This window comes from Pleurodeles waltl, chromosome 6 (assembly GCF_031143425.1).
Source record: "Pleurodeles waltl isolate 20211129_DDA chromosome 6, aPleWal1.hap1.20221129, whole genome shotgun sequence".
Taxonomy (NCBI): Eukaryota; Metazoa; Chordata; class Amphibia; order Caudata; family Salamandridae; genus Pleurodeles; species Pleurodeles waltl.
The window spans coordinates 758,253,289-758,259,288 of record NC_090445.1 but is presented as its reverse complement, the minus strand read 5'-3'; positions in this window follow the sequence as shown (position 1 = coordinate 758,259,288).

The window sequence follows — 6,000 nt, the reverse complement described above, 5'->3', positions numbered from 1 at the left end:
CTGCTGTGTTGCCGCAACCCCACACTCATAGAGGTCATTGACTTGGCTAAAAGCATAGTAAGGTCTCTCATTTCATCCAAAGTACTTAAAGCTGATATTCCTGTGAGTACAGTTGCCATTGAAGGGGATCATCAAGTGGAACCGGAAGGCTTTGTGAATGCAAAGAACAGAACCTACAAAAATGTGCAAAACAAAATCTCTAATGTGTCCTATAAGTGTGGTTCAAAGAACCACCTCAGTAATTTTACAGGGTGTCAAACACATTGCTAAGGAGCGCAAGAACAGTGGCTCTGCATTGGATGCAGCACCACGTTTCTTAAATCAGGCCCAAAGTGTGGTGCTATAATAACACACCACACTGCACCATGGGGGTGTCCCCATTTTCTCTGCTTAGGGGCAGAAGTGTCCACACAGCTCTCTTCTCCACTTGCCTGGAGAAGCAAGCAGAGAAATTTGAAACAAATGGTGGTGCAAACAAGAAGGCGGTTGCTTCAAAAGTAATTTCTAGCCAAACTGGAAGGAAGCAAAACTTTGACACAAGGTGCAACGTTTCCAGGCACAATATTGTTAAGGGTGACAAGGTGATTATCAATAGTCCTGTCAAGGTTTAAAAGGGTGAATCAGTTTATTCCACCCCTGTCAAGGTTAAAATGATTGGTAAGGGTGCAGTGGTACTTAACAACAGGTGTTGGTGGAACCAACACAAACTTGTGAGACTTTCTGACGAGCAATCAAAAATCAAACTAAAGAAGAGTGGGCCCTTTCTAGAGTCAGATTGGGCTGCATGGGTGCAACCTTCAGAGGTTACATTGGATCAGGGTGGGTATGTTGAGCTCATTGTTGAAGGGCCCCGTGCTCCATCCACTTCAAATATTTCATCTGGAGAGGGAAAAGGAAAGCTGGGTGGGCCACATGATGGATTTTGTAATGTATTAATTGTTCATTCATTTTACTCTTTAGTTCTAATTCTGTGCTGCTTTATTTAGAGGGGGAGGTGATGTAGTATTGGCATGGCATGTTTATTTTATTTATGCTTCACGTTCATGCTGTTAGTCTTGATTCAAGTGCAAGTATTTTGGGTCAAACCTGTATATGCTCAAGCGTCTGCGCATGTCCTGCGTGTGTTGAGCATTGATTCCAACAGCAGTTGTGGCATTCTCTGTTGGGATCTCAGCTGGCTAGTTGAAGGGCATTGTGGGCGAATGCACATGGAATAAAAAATTATTTTCCATTCCCCGGATCTCATTGCGGTGTTGCAACCTGTTCACCAGCATGAATGTTGCAGCAGTTAGAAGGTCGTGCTGTACTTATCACCTATGCTCATTAGAGATATATCAGGCTTAATCCAGAGACAGATGTCTTCTTTATAGCGACACGGGGTGAACCATCAATTATCCTCGTTCACATTCGTAGGTGTGACTGCTGCAGTCTAGGATCGCTACAACCTGAAGCAAATACTGCCAAATACAGTGCTTTTACTGGACCCTTAGAAATATGTGTCCAGCAGTATGGACATGGGGTATTGCCTAACACCAGGCAAGATACATCAATAACTCAGTGAGGTCTACTTCAGCATCCAAAACTGCAGTGAAGTCTAATTTAGAACCCAGAACTAAACAACAGCGTTATGACATAGGCTCCATGCATGTTGGTATGCCAATTTGACAGGAAGATCTGATAGGATAAGGAGAGATTGCCCTGTCATAGCAACCTCCTGCTTTGTCTGCCTTAAGATTGCAGGGGTGCAGTGTGCATCCCTCAAGGTGCGCATCCCTCAAGGCTAACGAAAATAAAAAACAGAAATGCAACAGCAATGGAAAAGTGGTATGGGTGAGGCAATCTTGAGTGGAGCTGAAAGAAGGCATCTAGCACCAAATGTGTGGATCACACATTATTTTTTTTTTAAACTCAACAAACAAATATTGTGTTAACAGAAGTATTCACGTTGGCAAGCCCACTGACAGGTGATACAGTTAATTATTAGTTTGGTAATTAGTTGCACACAGAGAGCGAAAGCAACATGAAATCAGTGGTACCACTACTCTCTTTCTGAAGAAACAGAGAGAGTTGGTAATGTGTTGGGGAGACTCAATTGAGGCTTATGAGATGTGTTTGGAGACAGCTGGAGAAGTTTTTGGGTTAAAGAGAAAACTGTCCTGTAGGAAGGTGTTCCTTTTGCATGGTGACCCTCATTTTTGCTAGATCATTTTGGTAATTTCTGGTCTCAATAAACTGAGACACTGCTAGCAAGTGGTACAGGTTTACACAAAATTGTAATATTTAACTTACATATAATTCATTATGATATGGTACAAGATGTACCAAGGGACACTAAGTTAAATGTCACTAGTGAACGGCAGCACATATTGTGTCACCACTAAAGTGGCAATGCAAAACATGACTGCAGGCCTGTCACCAGTAACCTGGCTGTGCAGGTTCAAACTGCATATTCGACTTGTCAATATAACCTCTATAGACAAACCTAAACCATTGTTTTAAATGTTCATAAGTAACCCCTTAGTTTGCCATAAGTGCCCAGAAGGCAGGGTGAATAGTATGTATAAGAAGGACATGTAAAACTTTAATGTTAAACAAGGCCTAAAAAGCTGTAACAGATTTAGATATTACTTAGGAAAGCATTGGGAGTTAATATATTAGAAATAAATAATATTAGCTCCACCTAGGAACCAGATAAAAAGTTTATTGTTACACTTTTTGAAATATGCTACAAATCAAATTCATGGGTAAAGTCGATTTGTAAGAAATATTTTACAAAAGGTACTTTTAACAGTCATCATTTACCTGCCTAAAGCCACCAGAAGCCCATGTGCATATTCTATCACTCAGGAGCTGAATAGCTCTTTAGTGGTTTGAATTGGCTGCCAGAACTGAGACAAAGAGTTTGAGTGGGGGAGGTGCCCTGTTCCTCTGATAGTATGGCCATCTGGGAAGTGGCCAGAAACTAAATTTTCTTCAAAGGTGCCTGCCCTGTCACAGGCAAATGTAGCTCACACCTGGGCCAGCCACCTATATTGTCTCTTTTTAGCCAGCCAGGCACCAATCACAGAACAAGATTTGCTCAATTCCATGGCCATACCTCTCGGGTGCGCAAAGGAGCTCTTCACAGGGAAGGAAAGGCTCTGCCACCTTGGTTTTAGGTGAGGGGAGCACTCTAGGATTGTCTGTCCAAGGGCACACAGGAACTAATACAAAAGTGGGTAGGGATACCCATTGGAACTTCTTCAAAATTGGTCGAGGGGTCAGGAGCACCCTGTGCCTCCCCCACAGACTAGTGCCAAACATACAAGTGGCACTCCAGGGCACCATCTTCATAACACTCCTGAACCTGTGGAAAACAGAGGAACTGAACCTGACGTTCAGACATGTGAGGAAAAAACTAAGAGCTGGACATGGCCCCCACTTGTACCCAGGACTGAGAAGTGGACTCCAAGGTCAGCTGGCTGACCTCATGATGAGCCACAGGGACACAAAAGCTGCAAGAAGTCCAATTTCCTCATGGAGCCCAGTTGACCATCCACTCGACGCTTCTGGTGGCCTCTGTGAAATGAGTCCTGAACCCCAGTTGCTGTACCAGAGATCCTCAAATTTTCTCTGGTGTCAGAATGTACTCCTCCTGCCTAACCGTAAAACCTGGGAATTTGAATCTTTTCCAATAATTTTTGCCTGGAGAACCGAAAGAAGACTGGGACCAATCTGCCAGTCAATTCACAAAGGCTGCATCATCAGTGGGCCTGAATTCACTGCAGCACCTACTGCGGTGTTCTCTGCAGCAGCAAATCTGATTCAGCAAGCCCGAGCCAACTGGCATCAAATTACATTGAACCTTCTCCAGCTACAGCCACCAGAATTGCCACACTGTAGAAGTCAGACTTCCTGAAAAGAGGCTAAAGTTCAAAGGTAGAAATCTTTACTGGCCCTGGTGCCGAGTAGCATAGGCAATGACAGCTTCCTGGGCACGAACACCAGACTTTTCCCACTCAAAGCTTTTCCCACTCAATGGCTTCGCTGAGTCTTCATCATTTGGCACCCCCTTACTGATGACTCTGTCTTTGAATGCAGCCTGTTGCCTTCCCCACAGAGGACTCTACCTTCCCAGAAATGTTCTAAGTCAGAAAGTAATTCTTCGACTGGAACCACCCTGGTCCTTTTATTCGACCAGCGACTTTTTAACTGTTTTGGTACTTGCAAATGCTTGACACATTTCCTTAAATTAAGCCTGTCTCCTCTGTGCCATAACTACAAGGAGTTGAGCTGATGTTTAAATTACTGAAACCTCTACTGGACCTAGCAATAATAGTGGCAGTATTACTTGTGGTGGGCATCAATCCGCCCCAACTAATAATCCACTTTCTCACATGGCCTTCATAGGACACAGTTTGAGTGTGGGAGAGATGCAGATTTTCAAACAACTTCTTGTGCCTTCACAAGAGTAATATTTTGCAATTTCAATAATGTTAGAGCTTCATGCAAGGTAAAAGACTTAAATGGAGAAGTTATAATGGACCACTGGTGAACAGAACCAACAATCTCAAAATTCAGGATGAGTTGCGCCAACTAAAGAAACCATCTACAGATAAGGCCATTTTAATTGCAAGTGAATGGAAAATATGTGAAAAAGTGTAAAGGAGCCGAGCACCAATGACAATGTAAGGATAGTGGGAGAAGGCACAGGAATAAATTTATAGATATGAGTGAAAAAAACTCAGTAACTGTGTGCTGTGTGGGACTGTTGATAAGTAAAACAAGTGCTATTGTTGGGGTAGGGCTAGCAAGTGGCCAGGTGTAGCACTTGTCCTGCTGTGAAGGAATGTACATGCAATACAGAGGGGAATACTATGACTTTGAAGATTCAAAAATTGTGGTAGTGTCATAGTTAATGTTGATGAAGTCTTAGTGATGTGTAATGGTGGGATAAAGATTAAGTGCATACAGAGTCTGAACTATACATTCTCTCATTTTGCAAAGTGATTCAAGGTAATAGATTGGAAAGTGGGCAGGCAGATGTTTGCAGTATGCCATGGTTATTGAGTATGCATTCAATAAGGTAAAAGGTGTGAAGTTGGCTGACATGGATGTGAGCCCAGGGGGTTACTGAGAAGGGGAATGTGTGATAACAAGATGTTTTGGATGTTTCGTAGCACATCTAAAGCTGGAAGGGTATATAGTGCATGCCACATTCAATGTAGTCAAGAAAAGCAAGATGTTAGTTGGTTTGCAGAAGCATTATAAAGTTGGTATTGTCTTAAACCGCAAATACCCTGAGCAGGTTATATTGATGGAATGTGGCCTGGAGAATGCATGAATTTCATATTGTGTTTTCTGATGAGGAAATGAGCCTAACGTGCTTTTCACACTTCATATTTTTTTAAGAAAATGCTGCATTTTATTCAGAAAGTTAGAAGCTTTCCCTTTACATTAAGATATGTACTTAAAGAAGAAATGGAATGTCTATGTAAGAGTGGCATCATAGGGATAATAGAATCCTTTGAGCGGCTATTGTTCTTGCCAGAAAATATAATGGACAAATTATTATGTGCCTGACTTAAGATACCTGTTCAAATGCAAATGGGTTGATAGGAATTCCCTTCCTAGCATCAACCAGATGATAGAGGCGTACTACTTTTGATCTGTTGAATGCATTTTAGCAGATGAAGCAGCACATGGACAGCAACCCCTTGACATCCTTCATAAAGCCTGAAGGGGCACACAGATTTGTTACAATATCTTTAGACCTGGCATCTGCAATGTTCCAACATGTGGCAGAGAGGTTGTTTCAAGGAGTTGCATAAGTTCTTTGCTTCAATGATAATACTCTAGTATGTGGAGAAGACCAAGAGGAAAATTACACACTGTTAAGAAGGATGTTGAATGTATTGGATTGAGCTGGTTTGACTGTAGGCATAGATTAGTGAATGTTTGCTGTACAGGAGGTAGAATAACTGTGACACACAATTAGCAGGGATGCTGTCAAACCTAAAC